A 21,976-nucleotide genomic window follows, 5' to 3' on the forward strand; every position below is an offset into this window, starting at 1 on the left:
ACAGCTGAAGTGCCTTCAGGTATCCTTCATCCCCTCCAGCTGCCAGTCAAGGACTCTGTAGGCCTGCATCCCATCTGCCGGCACATCACATATCCCAGATACTCTTGGGGCATTTAGGGGCATAAGATGTTTGGGAAACCTTGCTGAGCTCTGAGCTATTTCCATCTGTCTGTGGAGCATCAAACCTTTCTTCGCAAAGGAGAGCTTGGATAAATATGGCTAAGAAGTAAGAAGAAATCTCATTTTCTCCTGCTTATGGCTATATTAAAAAAAATGGGAGAGGAAATTAGCAACTACCAGCAGAAATAATGCTTTGCGGTAAAACTGGGTTGTCAGCTACTGATGGTAGAATGAGAAAGAAAAGAGAATTGTCACAGTATTTTTAAGCAAAATTAACCTTTTTTTTACTTAAAAAAAAAAAACAACTACAGTTGCAGATGATTCCCAATCTAATCAAAATCAAAATCAATCTAATCCAATCTAATAGATAAACAAAAATCATCCACATCCCATTCATGGCCCTAAAACTTCTTGTTTTATTAGAGTTTTCACTGAAAACAGTTTCTCAGAACCAGGTCTACCAAAGGGAGCATGTTCATGCCAGTCTGCCCCACTGGAAGGAAGCAGATCTGAAGGAAACTGCATGTGAGAGAAACATCTCCATGGAAGGGGGAGACTAGAGAAGAATGGTGTAAGAGGGAGACTTTAACAGCCATGAGCCCTTTCTCTGACAGATGCGCCATGCATCACTGTCATCAACACAGAACCAGGGTGGTTCAACACTAAACTGTCCCCCCTTATGGCTTCACTTAAGCAATTAACATTGCTAGCTATTTGTAAGGGTATATTTTTATTCTCAGTGTAGAGTAGCTCTAAGAGAACAGGAGACAGTTTGCTAGTGGTCCAAAGAAAACTGTTGCCACTGTCACTTATTCATGATTTGTAGTGTCCCCAAAACAATCTCTGGGACATGTGTCCAGGTAAGGCGCATGCGCTGCACAGTTTGTCACAGCCACTGTATTCCAGCCTTCTATTGCTACAACAGGCAGAACAAAACAGCTCCAGTTGATTTTAACAGAGCCAGTTGGGGTACTAATGAGTATATCTAGCACAGCAGCTCTGGCTCTGAACCAGCAATGTGGATGTTAAGAATTATGCATATGTGAAGGAGGGTTTGTCATATATTTCTGGAAAGTAGTTTGAAAACTTGGCTTTAATAATGGGCATGTTGACAGCAACTGGGCTTTGCTGGCCAAGTCCCTCAGATATCAACTACTTGAGCATCAGAACTATTTTGACGTCAAAACAAAACAGGCTATTTACTTTTTGAAGTTAAATTAAATCCAGAGAGTATGATGCCATTACAGAGCTGGAGTCCTAGTCCATTTCATCCAAATGAGCTGAGCAAGGTATAAGTTATGAACAACTCCATAAAACACAGGGGCCAGGCTTCATTCCTGTGGAAATCAAGAGCAATATCAGTTAAAAAAAAGAGTGTATCAGGTCAGTGATGCTAGAGCAACACTAGGGAATTTACAATGCAGGAAACATTTCAAATTTATTTCCTTTTCACTCATCATTGCAAATGGGACTGTTAGCACATAATTAAGTCTTCAGATATTGGTGTAATGAACAGTGATTCTTAACAGTGAATTAAATCAGTTAAATAATACTGCTCCAAGTTAGGTGGGGGGATTCTCATGGCCTGTGATGGGCTCAGAAAGTGCCCTGGAGAAGAAGAGCCATAGTAGATATCCTGCTGCTTCTGTTCCACTTTCCAGAGCTTCTTCCTCTCCATTACTCAATGGAGGCATAATCCTGCCTGTCCCTATGCTGTTTACAGGCACTCTCCCCAATTGCTGTGGTGAAAATATCCCAGGTCCTCTCTATCCCAGTGTTATGTTCATTTATGTAGAGCTTGAAGTTAGCTGATGACACAAACGAAAGGAGGAAAGCAGCTAAATCAGCAGGCAGACCAAACCCAGCTAGCCTGCTCCTTCCACCAAAAATTCACATTTTAACAGCTCCTTGGAAAGCCTTCTTCCATTTGCAACTGTCCTGGTGATGTTATGGTCCCTTCTGCAGACTGCGGACCTGAACACAGTAATTTGTGCTTTTTTGATCTTATGCTTGGCTACTGTAGCACCAGCAAAAACATTGGGAAAAGTACTGCTCAGCCAGATTAAGAAACTCCCTTGCTAGACAGCTAACTCACAAGAATTCATGACTTCAAGAATCCCTCCAGCTCAAAATATTGTCTCCATAGCAGTGTATATAGGCACAGTGCAGAACATCATGCAGTTATAAAAGAGTTTCCTCCTCTCATGTAATGGAAGCCAGTCAGACTTGAAACAAAAAAATACTTGCATATTTGGCCAAAGGTATTTTAGAGTCTTTCCAGAATTAAAAAAACTAATATAAATCTTCCTAAATAGATGCTTTTGGAAAGAGACAAAAAGAGCAAACTAGGAAAATGAAAGAAAATGCGATTTCATATGAATGACATAGCATACTCATGTACTATTGAGAGCCAGGAAGTGTGGGTACCAAGTGTATTTCATATAGTATCTGTTCCACTGTGATGTCTACTGTGGAGTCACTGGACAATGACAGGCAAACGACATGCTGCATGTTTTGAATTCGTGATAAAATACCATCAGACTGAGGCTTCAGAAGATGGGGTCTCCACACCAGGGTGGCTACTGCTCTTCTCCTGTCTGCCCCATCTTGTCTCTGCAGAATGGGAAATCTCAAGCTTGTTTTATGTTTCTGCCCTGGAGTTCCCAGGGCAGAAACATAAGGCACTAATCACTAATACTAATAGCATATGAAATCACTAACTATTAACAGTTCAGTGACAACAGTTTTCTGGTGTCCTCAACATACAAAGGACATGGAGCTGTTGGAGCAAGTCCAGTGGAGGGCCACGAGGATGATCAGGGGCTTGAACACCTCTTGTGTGGAGACAGACTGAGAAAGTTGGGGCTGTTCAGCCTGGAGAAGAGAAGGCTGCATGGAGAAATCAGAGCAGCCTTACAGTATCTGAAGGGGGCTTAGAAGGATAGAAGGTGGCCTGGAGAGGGACTCTTCATCAGGGACTGTAGTGATAGGACAAGGGGTAATGGATTTAAACTTAAACAGGATAAGTTCAGGTTATATATAAGGAAGAAGGTCTTTACTGTGAGGGTGCTGAGGCACTGGAACAGGCTGCCCAAAGAACTGGTAAATGCTCCATCCCTTGCAGTGTTCAAGGCCAGGCTGGACAGAGCCTTGAGCAACATGTTCTAGTGTGAGAAGTCCTTGTGCATGGCAGTGGGGTTGGAACTGGATGATCGTAAGGTCTTTTTCAAGCCTAACTATTCTATTATTCTATGATTCTATATGGAAGCTTATAGCTGAGTAATAGCCTGATTCTTTAAAAACTCATGTATGGTTGCCTGCAAGCACTGAAGATCGGGTGGAAACAGTTATGAGTATAAAGGTTCTTGGATGATAAGGTCCTGAAGCTCTTTCTATAGTCCTTTCCTGCACTTTGTAAGACTTCCAGCAATCCTTACAAGTTGCATTTTTAAACATTCACTGATTTTCAACTTAAGGAAACCCAGTCTTGTAATCTTGTGATAAATAAATGCTTATTCTGTGTGTAAGCACAAGAGAAAAATAAACATGCTAGTGTTTTAGAAATATGCTATGAAAATCTGTTTTGTAGATTAGAGCAGAGAAGTTAAATTTTTCAGTATTCAGTCCCAACTGCAGTATAACAAAAGATAATAGTTGAACAAAAATGCTATTGTTTCACTGGGAAGCAATTAGTCTGTCCACGGCAGGCCTCAAGTGAGAATGTAGCTCCACAGTGAGCTATAAGTAAGTACCTGCTATTTGCCAAAATTGCCATTAGAATAAGAATGCTGTCATGATTGAAAACCCTAATTACCTAGGATTTGGAGGTTTGTGGAAACTGTTGGGCTTTTAAAGGGCTAACTACTCTATTAATATAGTTTTAAACTGGAACTAGATACAAGCATCCCACAAGTTTTATACGATATTGTACCATTCCTTAAGATGTTGCAATGCTGGATTTTTTTATAAAGCCTTGATCATAATGGAATAATTTTTTGGGCTGAATTGGACCCACATTGCACTGTTTTCATTCTTTTACAAGGGCCATATGCTTTCACACTGAGAACAAATTTCTCCCTTTACGTGGGATAGATCATGAATAAAAATGAAGTGTTGGAGAAAGAACAAGAAATGTGTCTATGATTATTCCATGTTTGTATCCACAGTGGACAGATGAAAGCAATAACACAATACAGTTATTTCAGTAATTATAAAACCAGAATTTGTAATGATTTAAAGGCTAGCTTCATAAGAATTATAGGGGCAACGTGCTCTGGAGAAGATTTCAAAGGAGGGTCAAAAAAAGGAGATTAATGTTAATTTTCATGAGATTGCCTGAAAAATGGCTTTTATTTATGAAGTTCAGGGACCCAAAACTGTGGTTGATCTGAATACTTGAGCCTGACTACTCATACCTCTGGTACTTCAACACTCAGCTTGCAATTTGAATTCAATTCCCAGTGTAGATCTGGGTGAAGGAAATAGTTGTGTTATTTATACACTTAGAGATTGAGAGTGGCCTATAGGCTTCAAGAGTACTAAACGGTCCTGAACATAAAATAAATAACATGTCCATAACCTGTTAGATTATTGTGTAATGCAAACACAGGCAGTTAGGCAGGCACAAGAAAAAATAGGTCTGAAGAAGTGAATGGTATGTTTCAAAAAGTACTAAAAGCTTTTAGCAGCTGTTTAACAGGTTTGGCGGAATGAAACAGGTAAACTGTGTAAGAGAAGAAACATGTTCCCTCTGAAGTGACTTCTAGAAAGGTTTTGTTTGTTTTTTTACTTGGAAAGCTGCATAAAGTGATGAAAAAAATTTGTAGCTTTCTGAGATGAGCTTTTTATTTCTCTTCTTACCAACCATGACAAAAAAATTAACATAGCAGTCCTTGTTGTGAGACTTGCCCTAGGGATGTTGTAAAGGTTGCTTGAAATTTAATGACAAGGCTGAGCAGAGAAGAGACATGGAAAATGGGATCAGTGTCAAATGAGGAAGATGAGAGTAAAACCCGCTGCAGAAATGATGATAATGTTGTGGATGGATTTATGAAGGATGATGGGGAAAGTATGAGAAGAGGAGGAGGCTGACACCGTTTGAATGAACAGTGAGACTCTCCTCTCTTGTACTGGGATCTCAGCAGATTTATACTCTTGCAGTTCAATTAATTAGAAAAGAAATCATACTTTTTAACATATGTGTGTATGGGGGCTTTGGTAGTCACTGGCACAATTTTGTGAAGGTCATAGTGAAGTCCTTGTTAACAGATTTTTAAATCAAAACTGAAAACCTTTTTTAAAAAATAAGGCATTTGTTCATTGAGGAGCTTGTGGGCTCAGTGTATGGATCACTGAACGGGATGCTGTGGTTTGTGCCATGGGACTGGATAATCACAACATTTCTTTCTCACCTTACACTTCCAGTAGTGAATGTGAGAAACCTGCTAGCTCCTTAAAATTGAGTTCTTTACTTGTATACTCAGAATGGGCTGATAGAATCTATTTGTAATGTAAACTGAAAAGCTGAAAAAATAAATCATGAGAAGTCAGAATAAAATTCTCCTAGGCTTTTGACTTTTGTTTCCCTTCACAGTCATACTGTGGGAATAACATAAGGACTACTATAAATCTCATCTTCTCATAAAGTTCCCTAACATTATTATCTCCACTCCCAGACAGTACTCTAAAAATACACATTAGCTGCAAAAAAGTACATAATCAGTTGTCTCCTATGGATTTATATCTGTGCAAATTTAAAAGCACAGTTTGGTCTATATTCAGTTTTAAAACCACTAGACATAGTAAGTAAGATCAAAACTCTACCTTAGTAATTTACATTAAACCACTTCCTCAGCTCATCATCTTCACCTCTTAATTATAGTAATTAATTGTTAATTAATAACATATTACATCTATATTAACTTTTTATCATGTTGCTCAGTATTCATATAATTAAAAATTGAAAGACATTAATAACTGCATTAATTAAAGTTTAATTATATATTTAGGTTTTAATAATTTCTCAGTGCAGGTAGGAATAATGTATCTTTAGGCTGCAGGCTCAGAAGGATTGAACTTCCTGGACTCAACTAACCAAAAGTATCCACTTTTCTGTCACAGGGAGAAATACTTTTTCTATGGGATTTAGAGGAGATTAGACCAGGGAAATACTTTCAGAGAATGATTTGACACCTGGTAGGGAACTGATGTCCACAGCAATGAGTCTGTTGTGAATAGCAGTGGGGGAACACAATGAGTTTGAGTATCCCTTGAAATGTTCAGGGGGAAAGATTTTGGAAAGTGAATATTGGACTGCTTTTTGTGCTACTAGAAGACACAGAGGAAAAACAAAAGAAACACCGAGCAGAAGATTAATTTTTCCCTCCTGTACAAAATAAAGCCTTACTGAATAGGAAGGATCAGTAGTAAGTCTAATACTTTTTAAGATGGTGTAGACCTATAAAGAAAATTTAGTAATTGACTTATGTACAAATGCGTGTGGGCATCCATATAGCACAACAGAGATTAAAGAGAATGATACTGAACAAAATAAAAACAGTATAGATAGTCCATTTTCAAGGTAAGAAGGAGAAAAATATTTATTTTTCCTATTGGAAAGTAGAAAAAAATAGCCATTACAATGTAAGTTTCTTCTGCATGTTCCCTTTTGCACTCAGCCTGAGCTGTTACCTGAGATCTGCCATCTTGGCCTTAGAGACCTACTGAGGTCCATAGGAAGGACAGATGAATGCAGCATAAGTCTGAAACATGCTTTGTGTAGTAGTAAAAAAGATCTCTAAACCCCAAGTAAGCAACTTGCAAGGAAGCTTGTTATATGTTGCTTTGATTGTCACTGCATACCTTTGCTGCATTGCACGTTGTTGTTAGTGACCATTATCAAGACAGACCATTGAAGACATGTTTTATGGAGGCTCTTAAAGGTCCTACAGAGATGTGACCCACTGTCCCCAAGGCAAAAGACATAATGGGAAGAGCAAATTTCTGTGCTTCTCTATTTGTCAGTAAAACAGATTTGTATGTGAATGCTTAGCTGGATGGTGAAGAAAACATCAAAAAAAGCCTACTCAGACATGGGTCAGAGTATGATATGAAGTAGAATACTATACGACAGAAAAAACATATGTATCTGGGGTACCTGGCACACCTTAGGCATGATTCCAAAAGATCCTTTCGTAGCTGTGAGAATTGAAAAGGTTTGCGGTGATTAAAATCTGACTGCCCAGAGACCATCAGCCCCAAAGTCCCACCCAGCAGCCACCATGATGTTGAACCAGACCTCTTTGTTTCTGCTGAATTGAGCTGGGGAATTATTAAGAAAGACAAGTACTCTGAATTTTAAGACCATCATAGGAGTAAAAAAGCCCTAATTTTAGACCAAATATTAAAGCTGTGAATGTATTTTTCACTTGTATTCTTGTGTGAGCTAACAACTTCCATATACCAAATACTGAAATTAGATGGGGTCATGAGGAAAAAGAATAAGGGATTTCCTGAACTAAGAAGAAACAAGCTAAAAGAAAGACAAATGGGGGGGGGGGGGGGGGTAGGATTTTTGCTCTACGATGTACTGAGCACTGCCTACAAGTACTGTCAAGTGAGCTATTTTCTTGGCAAGTAATATGCTGGACTGCAACCATGAGTTCAATAATTGTTTGTACCTCTCAATGATGCTTTCATTTTGGCTTTCTTTGAAAATAAATATGGCTCTCTACTGTGTAGAGAGAGACAGAGGTTCCTGAACTTCAGTGTCTTAGGCAGAAACTTTGGAATAGTAAAAGCTCGTCTGAGAGCCTCAGTCATTCCTGATTGTGTTCGTCTCCTGCTTCTGCCCGGGGGAGAGTGGCAGATGGGAGAGACCAGGGAACAAACTGCTGGAAAATATCTTACCAGTGCCAGTGAAGTAGAAAAGAAAGATGGGGGAAATGATGAATCACTGTAGTCAAAAGGGGGCAAGTAGAGTTCCTACACGGTGGCTTAGCTGTGGCATTACACAACTGGCATTTAATCTGGCAGTCCCTGGAGGACTGTATTTCTGCAGCTTATGGTTGATGGTTTGATGTTTGATGTGATGAAGTGTTGCAAGGTGGTACATGGGCAATACCAGTCTCTGAAGGAAAAAAAAGATAACAACAAATACTTTTATTAGCTTAAAAAATAAGAGCTAAATTCCATTGAGACTCATTTTAGGAAAAATGCTTGGAAGTTGTCAAATTTGACTGGTATCACTACCAGCGCTAACCACAGTAATACGAGTGTAAACCAGCCTTTTAGACATCAGTAATACTTTCAGAATAAGTCTCCATTCAATGACTGCCTACATTATGTGTGGCACAGCAACATGGTGAGGGTGTATTAATCACTGCTTAACTAATGTTAAATAGCAATGACATTCACAGGACTACATCATGAATTTATTATGATATGGGCTATTACAGAGAATACAAAATGAAACTGTAATGAAGGGACGTACAAGCCTTTATTCTAAGTATTTTTACACACACAAATATTGTTTCTGGAAATCAGCTTCCGCATGGCGGAACAATGTATTGGCTGGCTAACAGTCTGCTAAAAGAACCTTTGAAAAACAGACATCAGGCAATTGTCCTCTGAGCAGGGATCTGCAGTGCACACATTCAGGTTTGTGTTTCAGAAACAAGCTGAGGGGTTTTCTTAGTTTCTGCTCAGAAAGGAGAGTTGCATGCAGAACAACCCAGGCAGTGTGATAAGTTTATATAACATCCTGGAAATAGAAGACCTCTGTGATTGCATCAGAGGGAAATTTGGTTGTTTCCACTTTACAAACTAAAGACCCACAGTAAAGCTTAATGCAGAGTGTGATCCGCATCTCACAAAAGTCATTGTGCACCATTTATTTCCTTTATATTAGGCCAGTTATACAGACATGAAAAGGGAGATCCAGGGGACCAGCTTTGGGTTTTCAATGCCTGGAAGTTGGTGTCCAGCTCTAGTGAGATTATTAAGCAAGTAGGTCTCTTGCAGAGTAGAGCCTGGCCTGGCCTGTGACCTTCTCCAAGGCTGGGCTTACATGGCAGATGCAAGCTCAGTACAAGCAAAATATGGATGTTTTCTGTTGTGACTTACCCTGGCATCACACAAAAGGGTAGCCATGGGTGAGAAGGGGAGGAGAAGCAGTTGTACTAAATTATGGTAAATTTCGCAGCTTTGCTGAAAGGACAAAGGTAGCAGAAATAGAGAAACTTAAAGACACAATGGTATTTGCTTTACTTTGCCCAAATTGCAACTATATAACAGCAACTGACAGAAAGAGACAAAAGTTTTTGAGAGCAGAAGGAGCAAAATGCTCTTTAGGATAAAGCCAGTTTGTAAACTGGAGAGGAGAAAGTATCAGTGCAACCAAATTTTAGATCTGCTGTAGGTGATACTTAAAAAGACCAAGGAAATCATTAAAATAAGAAACATCTTTGATAACTAAAGAGCAGATGTGCTCATTATCTTCAAAGACCATAAAAATATGGGAAAAAAGAAGAGCGAAGGATTTGAATTCAGAATTAATGCATAAAAGACGACAGGCATGTTATGTGGAATGGATGAAGGAAGGATAGCAGTGAACGGAGGGATGGAAATAAAAACAATATGAATATCTATAAATGTTTCCTTCTCAGTTCATCCATCATGACTGTCAGTGGTCACCCAGCCTTGAGAGGCAACAGATTACGCTCTGCTACAGAAACAAGAGAAGCAAATCGCTTAGTTAAAAGTTCTTGTCACTGCTATAACTACAGCTCCAGTCATTTTAACTTGGAAATTGTTAAGTCTTCTAGACAAGAATTAAAATATACTCCTGTGATTCAATTACTATGAGTTTTCAGGTGATCAGCCTCCTAAGAGCTGTCAGGTGATCTTCGAATTAGGTGCTATGAAGCAAAAGCAAATGCACAACATTACTACAAACTACATTAAGCTGCTTTTCATCAATACACAGTGCGAGCACAGAACCTATTTTTTTCCCACAGCCCCTTAAAACAAAAGCTACAACATGAATTGGTGGTTACATAGGTAAATAATGCTATGGCAGGAAAGGAAGGCTTGCAAAGTGCTATGACATTTCCTGACTGCTTTATTAGTTCCAAGTTAAACACACGCTTAAGTGCTTTACAGAAGTGGGGTCAATGGCACTGACAATTTGCAACACTGAACCTTGTGGCAGTGATGCATAAAGGTTGAGGCACAAGAATATTTCCTGCCCCTTAAGCTGTGGAGAGCTGCATGCTAGCAAAGCTTTCCTCATGGCAGTCCTTCCTCCATCAGTGCCCCTGTTTGGTGGTAAGGATCACTTATGTAGAATGTGTTGTTTTTTGGATTACTTGCAAAACAGAGGTCGTGACCATGTCTGGTCATTAAGAATCCCCAGGCGCTCCTTGCTAGCAGAGTGACAACTTCAGTACCCTGGCCAAAGTCCAAGAAAGGATATAAATTCTACCTAGTTTACCTTAAATACCCTCAGTATTTCAGATAGATTCTTTATTCCTTGCTTCTGAGATTCAGAATATGATTTAGGACTGCTACTACAAAATGGCTACACCAGAAACGTCTCCTCTGTGACTCCAGCATTAGCAGAGCCTTCTGGGTTAACAGCACTGTATGACTAGAAGGCATCGCTGAATTGATTAATTGGCTTATTACTGTATACTCATATTCTTCACTCTTCACACTTTCTGGAGAACGTTGAGTGATTTTCCTTGTTCGTTTCCAAGGGATTTATTAAAATACACTCAAGAATGCACCACCAAGGAGAGAGGGAGGGAAAAGATCCTCCCCAGCTATAAGCTATTCTGACTGGTACCAATGTAGCATATAATTGAATGTTATTTCCATACATTCTAGCCAAATGTAGCCATCTATAAGAAACAAGGGCATCTCTTAAGACTTTAGATTGTTCTTGAATGTAAAAAAATCTATTTCTCATAGTTTTCAAACTGGGAGGAATATTATTGCTAAATTATATTTTAATAGCTGGTTTGTTGTTTCTGTTTCTGAAGCCATCATAAAGCATCCATAAAGTGGTATTTCTCTTGCATTTTACATGACTCCAGGGCTTGCTGTTCTCGCCTGTCAGGTCTTTTCAAATCACTTAACGTTTACTGGAACAATTCTACACTGCAAGATTTGCTGCTCATCCAGCGTGGTGTTTGTATCACAGCTGCTACACCATTGCCATCTCAATAAGAGGAAGCATTTCTCACCACTTCGTTAGTACATAGCAGCATGAAAATAATAATTTCCTTTGAAAATAAAATCCACAAACCTTTCATCTGGAAAAAATCAAGCAAGAAGTAATCTTGATTTTATTTAAAAATGTCTGTGGATGTTAAGGTAAACTTACAATAGTAAGTTAAGTTAATAAAAATATGGCATAATTGTCCTGGTCTGAGATAATGTTGTACCTTTTTTTTCTTCAAGAGAATATTAGAATATTCATACATACTAAATAATGAAAGAGTTGAGTATTAAGGATATATAATGGAAAGATTTCAGTGTCATGCCTGGCAGGGCATTATCCAAGAAAATATATATATAGAGAGAACTGTTCTTTATTATCATTCAATCATTAAGGTAATTCTGGTTTATTGACATATTATTTTGTCGTTCATAGTTCATGGACAATTTGCAGACACCAGAATATTCACAAACAAGAGAAAAAGAAAATGCTTCGCTCATGTCTTAGGAAAAAACAAAGGGCAGTCATGTTTTCAGGCTTTGTGGTAGAACATGGTATTTTATTAATTAGCTTTTTCATTGGAGGATCATGTTTTTTACAGATCTCAGAAGATGACCATCTTTACTCACAGAGAGTAACATTTCACTCCCAGACCCATCTCCCTTAATTTGATGAAGAAGATTCTTTCCTTCTTCTTCCCTTTGTGCTAATAATAAATACCTTGCTTTAGTATTATTAATTAGGGAGAAGACATAGTGACTATATCTTAAATGTTGCAGCCATAAATTCTTGAAGTTGTGTTTTATGGGATTTTCAGAATTCCCTCTACTTGCCTGGAGATCTATGCAGGGAAACCATCAAAAACCATAACCCTGGAAGCACTTGAAAGCCGTATTCCTCCCCAGTAGTTTTCACTGCACCTCCCAGGATGTAACATAATATGGAAGGTGTTCAGTAAAATGTGTGCTAATGTCATTGCTCAGAAGAAATAAAATGAATGCAGGGAACTCCTGCCCAAGTTTCTCTTCTCAAAGCAGTTCTATTCACTTCATTGTATATTTAATTTGAAGTGCAGATCTAATTAAAAGTTAATGCGTCATTAAAATGATTTGTAGCAAGTATGTTCAACCTTGTGAGCGTGATATACTAATCACCAAGTCCAGACTATAACTGGGATCCTTCACAATGAAGAAAAACGTTATTCATTGCAACTACCTTTCTGATAACATTCATTCCATCCATAAACATGATCTAAATGTTTGATCTTTTAAATAACTTTAGTATTTATTGGAACATGCTGCTGAATAATTTATTTCTTGGATGGTATCTTTCATTAAGAGGGGTATTCCTTTAAATGAGTTTGACTGTGTTTTTTCAAGAGAAGAAAATAAGCCTTCTACGGAATTAATGAAGCTGGCTTTTTAGCCTAGGGTAAAAAAGCTGGCTAGTGAAGTAATTCATAGTGACAGCCCATGATCTGAATTATATGAATTATTGCTTATTAATGGGATTAATTGCTTCTCATGCTATAATACAAAATTTATGCACTTGTCCAAAATCTAGGTCTATAATCTGAAACAGAAAGGGGGAAGAAAGGCTGTATTAATTATATGTCATGTCCACATCTCTGAATGTACATAACTACAATAGAGACTAAATGTAGGTAATTTTATTAAGAAATGACATGAAGTGAAAACTACAAAATGTGGATAAGAAAGGTAATGGTAATTGCTACTCAGCTGAGGCAGTATATCAGATTGCATTCCTTTGCTAAGGGCTTCCATTATCTTTAAGCTCTCTTTTAATATGCAATAAAAAGAAAATTTATTTCTTTTTACATGCCATAATACTATATTAGGAATATACAGTGCATCTGAGGAATAGCTAGAAACACAAAACATTCAAGATCACAGAAGACCAAGATCAAATTAAATACACAACATACATTTTAATTTCTTAAACATGACAGTTTCTTTGTATCATTGTTATTATTTGCACTGCACATGTACACCAAGGACCTTGTGTGAAACTGGAAGCTGCACAGTGCCTTGACACAGCAGGAAAATGGGTTCTTATGCCCAGAATTTCTTATATGATGAAATGGAGAGGAGAAGAGAGGAAAATCTGAGTTTTGAACATTTAGAAATAACATTTCAGCTGTATCTGTTTTACCTTTGTGTGTATCAGAGATTCATGTGGTCCTTCTTGCCATGGCATCTGGGAGCCATGTTTAAAAACATTTGAGGACCTGATCCTAAATAAGATTAAATCTACATCTCCCAGTTATCAGAAAAGTCACAATGAGCTAAACTAGCCAAACCTTTAGGCAGAAAACTAGAAAATCTCTTCAGACTGACCAAGCAGCCTCTCTTCCACACCCTGTCTTGGTGCTCTCACCACTTTGTTTTATACAGAAGATCCCTACAGACCAATGTGCTGCTGCAAAATAGAATATTTATTCTTTTGCTAAAGGGAACTTTACAACAGTGCCTGCCTTGTGATCCTGATGGCACATAGGAATATCTAGATCACCAAGACCTTTCTTCCACTTTCCCAGAGCTGCTGGGACAATCAATTTTACTTCAGTAGTTTGTCTGTTTTCTAATTCCATTCTCATGACCTGTTGTTTGGAGACCACACCAGTAGTATTAATGGTCTTGATGTTCTTCTAGATATGATCCTGAGGCCATCTTAATGAAAACTACCATTGGGCTTGTACTAGTACAATCCAGCTTCAAAATGAATCCCCTAGGTATCATAATTTTCTTATTTTCTTTTACTGCTTCTCCCAATCCTTGACTGAAGGCAGTGGGTAGTCCTAGCTACTGGTAATCTTGGCCCAAAAGGAGCAATGGCAATTGCCTTACAACTTTCCTAGTATACACATAAGGTCAGAATATATCAGTTGTGTCATTACTGTTTATGAGGGTTTTCTTTGCTGTATGGTTTTTTTGGTGTTTGTTTTTCCTCTAGTTACCAGTATTGAAGACTCATTTTAGTTGGCACTGTACAAATAAAGCAAATGAGATATTTTAATTTCAAAAATATTTTCTACATAACTACAAAAGACATACAGAATCTGAGCAGGAACAGTAACATTCAAGACTGACAGTCTACATGCATCATAGCAGTGCTACACTTGTGATCAAAGGGGACTTTTTTATTCTTCATTTTATATTCACTGTTTACATTGCATGTCCCATAGAAAGTGGTAAACGGGAAGAACAGATATGAATATTTAACAGAATCAGCAGAAGCGTTTGAAGGTGAAAATGGTGGGAACTCTGGAGAGGAGCAGAGGGCATCTTAGGACTGAAGAGCAGAAATTATTAACTTAAGTACAAACAGCAGCAAAGGAAATAGCTTATCTCTCTGGATGGGTGACTTTCTGTGTAGATAAACGTAACAACCTTTTACATATGCTTCTCTCTTATTCTTTTGGAAGACACTATTATTTTCTTAGAAATATCCCTACATATATTTTGGGAGCCTCTCTGGGGAACACCCTTTGTGTAGCCCAGGAGCCACAGCCCTTCTCAGGATCAATGGAAATGCTGGAGTATGACTTCATTGCTTCATTTTTCAGATTTAAACATATCAGTAGAGTTTTGGAAGTAATTGGCTCTAAAAATTTGGAAATATTATTTATAAAGTAAGGAAGCTTTTTTTTGATGTCTAAGATATGGAAGAGTTTTGATTTTGTTTTCTGATACATCAAAGCATTATCTTTTTCTTCCTTTCTTCTTCTTAAAATACTTAAGGGACTGAATAAGTACCTAGAGCACAAAGGTATATTTATAGATATAAAAATATTATATATATTTATTTTTTATTTTATATATAAAAATTATTTTATATATATCTATTAGACATAATCTACTAGAAATACATATTTATTATATGTACATGCTGTTTCTAGGTTTTCTGCCTGTTTCCAAATATCTGTTTTCCTGTGTAGCTACCTGGCAAAGTCCATGAAAGAGCACTCTTTAACCCGTTATTTAATTTCATCTCTGTCAGCTACTTGCCCTTTTCTCAGATCCTTACTATTATTTTGGTTGTGTGGGGGACAATGGGACACACCACTCGTGTCGATGCATTCCTCAAGAACCAGCAGTTGGCAGAGAGAAGGGATTTTTTGTCACAAACTAGGGATAAGGTGGGCTCTCTCTAGAAGGAAACAGAACTGGCTACCCTGGATTTGGGGGAGGCTAAGGTTCTCAATGACTTCTTTGCTCAGTCATCACTGGCAAGTGCTCTAGCCAAGCTGCTCAAGTCTTGGAAGGCAGATGCAGGGACGGAGAGAATGAGGACCCTAGGACCACTGTAGGAGAGGATCAGGTTCAAAATCACCTTAGGACCCTGAATGTGCACAAGTTCGTGGGACCTGATGAAATCCATCCATGGGCCCAGAAGGAGCTGGCAAAAGAAGTTGCTAAGCCACTGCCCATCATGCTTGAAAAATCATGGCAGTCAAGGGAAGCTCTTAATTACTGGAAAAAGGGAAGTATAGCCCTCATGTTCAAAGGGGGAGAAAATGGATGATCCAGGGAACTACAGACCAGTCAGTCTCACCTCTGTGCCTGGCAAAATCTTGGAACAGATTCTCCTGGAAAACAACGAGGTGGCTGCTGACAGCCAACATGGCTTCACTAAGGGCAAATCGTACCTGACAAATTTGATGACCTTCTATGTTGGAGCTACAGAACTGATGGATAGGGGCAAAGCAGTTGATGTGACCAGCATGTCGAAGAAGAACATGAAGCTGTTGGAGAAAGTCCAAAGGAGGCCACAACGACCAGGGGGCTTGAGCACCACCTGTATGAAGACAGGCTGAAAATGTTGGGGCTGTTCAGCCTGGAGAAGAGAAGGCTGCGCGGAGACCTCATAGCAGCCTTCCAGTATCTGAAGGGGGGCTATAAGGATGCTGGAGAGACACTTCATCAGGGACTGTAGCAAAATGACAAAGGGTAATGGGCTTAAACTAAAACAGAAAGTTTAGATTGGATATAAGGAGGAAGTTCTTTACTGTGCTGGTGGTGAGGCACTGGAACAAATTGCCCAATGAAGTGGTAACTGCTCCATCCCTGGCAGTGTTCAAGGTCAGGCTGGACAGAGCCTTGGATGGCATGGTCTAGTGTGAGGTGTCCCTGTGCAGGGAAGGGGTGTTGGAACTAGATGATCTTAAGGTCCTTTCCAACCCAAACCATTCTATGATTGCTCTAATTCTGATGCCTCACCAAGCCACAGAGCTTGGCTCTAGACCTTACAGGTGAATAAATACTTCTGGGAAGGACACTTTGAGCACAATAAAGAAATCAGAGTAGGGAGAGATAAAAAAGTGTCATAGTCATTGATTGTAAATAATAATATAATTGACTCTTCACCAAAGGTATTTAACTCATATTTCACAATCTCTTTTCAATTCTTACTTTTCCTGCTTCCCTCATTGCTGGGCATTAAGCACTAGGAAAAAATATGCTCTTGGGATTAGGTGTATTTTCTATATCTACCTGCCTTTAAAAGTGATACCATTTGACATAATAAAAGGCTTTATATAGTTAATAACTACATTTCAGAGTAGAAACACTTTTCAGTTTTATTAGTCAAAAAGAATTAGTTTCAAAGCTTAGACCACTGTGAAAATCCAGCTACTACTGTTTCCATTAAATAGGTTTAATGCTAACACAGAGTTTTCATTGTCTGGGCAGAGGTGACTGCATAAAACACTAGTGTGACACAGCCCAGTCCTGTGGAGTGTTTGGCTATGAAACAAGTAAATAAAGGTAAACTAATAAACAGCCTCCTTCCAACAAACTGGCTTAGCTTCCTGTCAAACCCTGTTCTTTTTAGGGATTTGAGCAATTTCAGTTAATCTTCTTGGCCCTATAAACTGCACCCCAAAAACCTTCACCTGGCAGCCAGCCAGCCGTATACAACATATCAGCAAACTACATTGAGGTGAAATGTTGGGCATGGCTCACCGGCAAGAGAAGAAAAGCGCTTTGAGTAGTGTCCAGTGTCTGGAAACAACATTAAACTCAGCCTGAAACTGCCAGTACAAATCACTGATGTTGCCACAGCCTTCTGCATCCCCATGGAGGTCTTGGTTACCCATCATCTCAATGCCAGTGCAGCCCCTCTTCCACACATGGCACAGGATTTGCCTTCATGCAAGGTATTTTCCAGCCACTTTGAACTTGAACTTAGAAATAAAGGACTTTTTCCTCAAAGAGCAATTGCAAAGAAAATGAAATTCAGCATATTCACACATTCTCACTATTCTGGCTTGGGTACCGAAGGGACCTTTCTCAGTCTTCCAGTCTTCCAATTATCCTACAATTAGTTGGCCAAGTCTCTCAGTTGTAAAAAATGATATTAACTCCCAGCATATGATATTAATGCCATCACTCCGAGCAGCTGAAGGTCCAACCACTTTCATGTGAGCATCAGGTATAGGTGCCAGACACCCAACTTGCATCTGCCCCTTTTGCACATGTTAGTGGCTGCACATGGAAAAGTTTCCATTTGTTTTGTGGAAAGCTTCTGAGTATTGTGCAGAATTTGCTTCACTTTGAAGAGAAGCTAGGAAATTTAACTCCCACAAAGCTTCCTTTAGAAAAAGAGATCAGGCTGAGTTACTTAGTTTGGTAGAACAGTCTGTAACAATGCTGTTATTAAAGTTTCATAAAAACGTGTTCCTTTAAACACAGCCTTATATCTGGCTTCCAGAGAGCAATTACGGTAACTATAATGTGACTCCTGTGGTAAAAAGTGACATGCACAATGCAGTGAGGCTTTTGAATTTTTAAATCAGAGAGAGCAGTCACTGAGAATATACTTCAGATTTCACCATCAAGGCATAGAGAGAAGTGTTCTGAGAACAACTTACACTCGAGTTCATGTTTCACTTGGAGGTTTGAATTTTGTACTGGTTTCTAAGCCTTAGTCTGCTGCTGCTAAGAAGCTGCCTCTGGCTTAAAATATGGCAATCGTTCACAGGCTGTGTCATTTTCCTTAGCTTTCTTTATGTCACTGTGGAAAAAGTTAGCCCATGGTAAAATATAATCCTTTATTTAACGGTAATTTAGTATAATTTGCTTTTTAAGAAGCTGAAAGGAAAAAAAAGCCTGTAAATAAACCTTGAAGTGAATTTTCTTTACCCCATACATATGTTTTGCTAAAATGACTGTTAAACTCGGATGATAATGTGATTAAAAAATATTGAAGAATGAAGATGAAAAACATAAACAAATTTCTTTTCTGTAATATACAAAAAAACCCCCAAACCAACCAACAAGCCAACAAAACCCTGAATTTTTGTTCAGCCTATCAGGAAGCATAAAAAGTGACCCTTACTAATAATCCAACAAGACAGCTGAAATTTCAGGTATGAGGTAAATGGAAATTGAAAAGAGAAGTGGTGTGAACTAGGTCCAAGGACCAAATGAATACGTAGAGAAAAACCTGTATGTATTCAACAAAGTTACCCAAACAGTAAAAGAATCAATATTTGTCAAATAATTTCATGGCTATAAATTATTTACTCAACAGTATTTTTTCCAAAGAATTCTGAAAACAAATACAACAGCTTTGAAAACATATTTCTCTTGTTTTTAGGCCAGTTGATAGTTTCCTAACTTCGGATTTGGCCAGTATATTTATAATGGTCTCCAAGTTTTTAATTTGCTTTTTTTGGGGGTGGGGTTGGGGATTCAAGGAAAACTATTGTATTCATGGACAAAATCCAGATATAAGGATATTACGCAAAAGCCTACAAATACAGCTTTAAGGAGTACGGTGTTAGTGTTTTAGGAGAGCTGGGTTCAGCTTCTGATTATGCGGCAACTAACAGGATGAGACTGGTTAAGGCATGTAGGGTGACTTTCTAAATAATGATGTCAGAAATAGGCTGTCCAAACCAGCATTTGGGCGTGTAAGATTTACAACTCGTATCAGGTTTATATGGGTTAAGGAAGTCAATGACTAAGACTAAGCCTAAGAGATAGTTGGGGTTCTGGGTGTGATGGCTGGCTTTGCCTTCAGTGCTCTCCCTGACACCTCTGTGGAGCTTGGTGCCGCCACCTTGTTTTGGGAGTTTAGGACACCTGCAGGTGCACACTGTGATGTTTGTGGCATCACATTGTTTTGTTGAAAATAGACACGTTCTGGGTGGATGGGGCAATTCTACTATGTCTTTTGATGGAAAATGTGTTGTTTTGTGATTGGAACCTGCCTGAGGTCTTGCTTTTCCACACTAGGTCCCTAGCCTGCAAGCATCTGGGACCAAATACACTCTAGGCCAGCAGCTTGAGTACTTTGGAGAAGTGAAGACTTTTGGAGATGGTGGAGTTTTGTGTTCACTGTGTTGGTTAGCTCCCATTTCCCCAGAACACTCAGAAATGTATGAGCTGGCCAGCTGCCCTCAGAATCATAGAATCACAGAACAGTTAGGGTTGGAAAAGATCATCTAATTCCTGATAGGAATTGGCAGCAACTTCTTCACTCTTGTCCAGCTCTTGAGAAGTTCTCTTACTGGCCAGCTCTCTGACTTACTGCCTCTCTGGGTTCATTCAGCAATCTAGGAAAAATTTTCAATACAATGTTGAGTAGGAAACATAAAAATGGAAGTACTTTATTCACAAGAAAATCTCCCCTTCTAATAACTGCTGAGCATAATGAGGTCTTTTAAAAGCCATTCTGCTTCTTATGGTGCAAGACAATTGAATTTTCTTAGAAAAAGTCCATCTTCTAGCAATTAAACAATTATAAATAATGAGACTGAGAATGTTACCCTTTATTTCTCATTTTATCCACAAGTATTGTACTTCCTTGCCTTTCTAGTGAGGCAAATTGTCCTTTTTTTTTTTTTCCTTGGATGTATTAAAAAAAAATAAAATAGCAGAGTTTTTGAGACCAAAATAAATGTCTTCAATGCCTAGATGGGAACTACACTAGCTCTAATTCTTTATATAAAAATAACAGCTTTATTTCAGGCAAAATGGTGCTTAACCAGCTCCTTGTGGTGCAAAGAAAAAAATTAACAGCTCTGAATAGCAGTCAAGCAGAGGCTCAGCTTCCAGCAAATAGGTATTAGCACAGCATCTGCCTTGTTTGTTTTATCCATGCCTACAGACTTGTACGCAGCCTCCTCCTCTTTCAGAGGACACACAACCATGGTGTAAATAGAATTTCAATGACTGGGACCTCCTGCTTCAAGAAACATTATGGAAACTTGTTTTCTTCCCAGTGCTCGTTCAGGAGTTTTAACATATTGACAACAAAGTTGAAGTGGCCAAATTTCCGATCTGCCACCTCTAGCATTTTTTCAATAACATAATGAAATTGATGGAGGATTATATTTGGTAGGTATATTCTGCTAGTGATGTTTTGTTTGTGTACCTACAGTGCAGGGTCTGGATAATCACAGTAGCACTCTTACAGTCTTCCGGCAAAAATTCCAGCTCTGTTAATGGACCTTCTACTTTAGCATACTAGAAAATCAAATGGGTTTTTCCACTGAGAGATACAAGAGGTATAATATATCAGCTTTATGCTCAGAGGCAGATTTTGTCCAAAATGCTGTGAATGTTCCAACATCCTTCCCAGAAAGGGGGAACATGTAATCTATGCCAGAATGTGCACCACAGTCTGGGAGGGACTGCTAACCTTCCCATCACAACAAAACTGAGCTATACAATTTCATTGTGTAGGGAAGGAAAGCACACAGAAACCATGACATAAACCTACACCCAATGCCAAGAACAGGTTAAAGGCATAAAATCAAGCTTTTTCTCTGGCCCCCAAAATACCTGGTTAGGAGTTTCAGCACTATCTTTTCATTTTCAGTTCACAGTAATAGTTCCCAAAGCACTGTCTATGGCAAAGGAAATAACTAAGAGAAACCATCCTTGCCCTGTGAACGTCTCACTAAATAACAGCTACCCGGGGATGGCTGTTTAGGTTATAATTCTGCTTATTTAAGACTTGATTTTAGCTAATCTGGTTGCAGGCCACCTGGCAGGTATCATCCTGGGCTCATTCATTCCAGTCCCACTAAGCCTTCCTTTCAGCAGGTGCTTTTTTAAGCTACAAATTGGCCTGAATTAATTTGAGCAGGAAGTTTGTGCTGAGGGAAGAGCTGCTCCTCTCTGAGTTCTTTGGAATAAGCTGTCTTCGTCCCCTAATAAAGCAGAGTTGTTTAGAGCTGATAAAATGAATGATCACTACCAGAACGTCCTTCCTGTTTGAATCAATATAAATGCAGTTCTTAAGGTAGCATGATGTGGTTTTCAAATAAATTAAATGTGTCTTTAAGCCCATAATCTTCCGTGAAAATTTTCATATTTGTAACTTTCAACAATGTAGACCAATAGAAACCAGATTTCCTTTGATCAGTGAGCATACATTTGGTTTAAATTATTTAATGTCCCACTTCTTCTGGGATGCTCTGTAGCATATATGAAGCACAAGGAAGGCTTTGTATCTAGGAATATCCTCTGTCTTGTATCACTATGTCATGCTCAAAGATTTTGAGAGGATTTTATCACACTCAGTACCCTGTGCTGGTTTTGTAGATAGCCTTTATGGAGAGGTACCATCCCTTCCCACACTTAGGTTTTCATTCAGCTCTCT

This window comes from Neopsephotus bourkii, unplaced genomic scaffold, assembly GCF_033783945.1.
Source record: "Neopsephotus bourkii isolate Nb327-2 ecotype Australia unplaced genomic scaffold, CSIRO-AGI_Nbou_v1 NB_144, whole genome shotgun sequence".
Lineage (NCBI taxonomy): Eukaryota > Metazoa > Chordata > Aves > Psittaciformes > Psittacidae > Neopsephotus > Neopsephotus bourkii.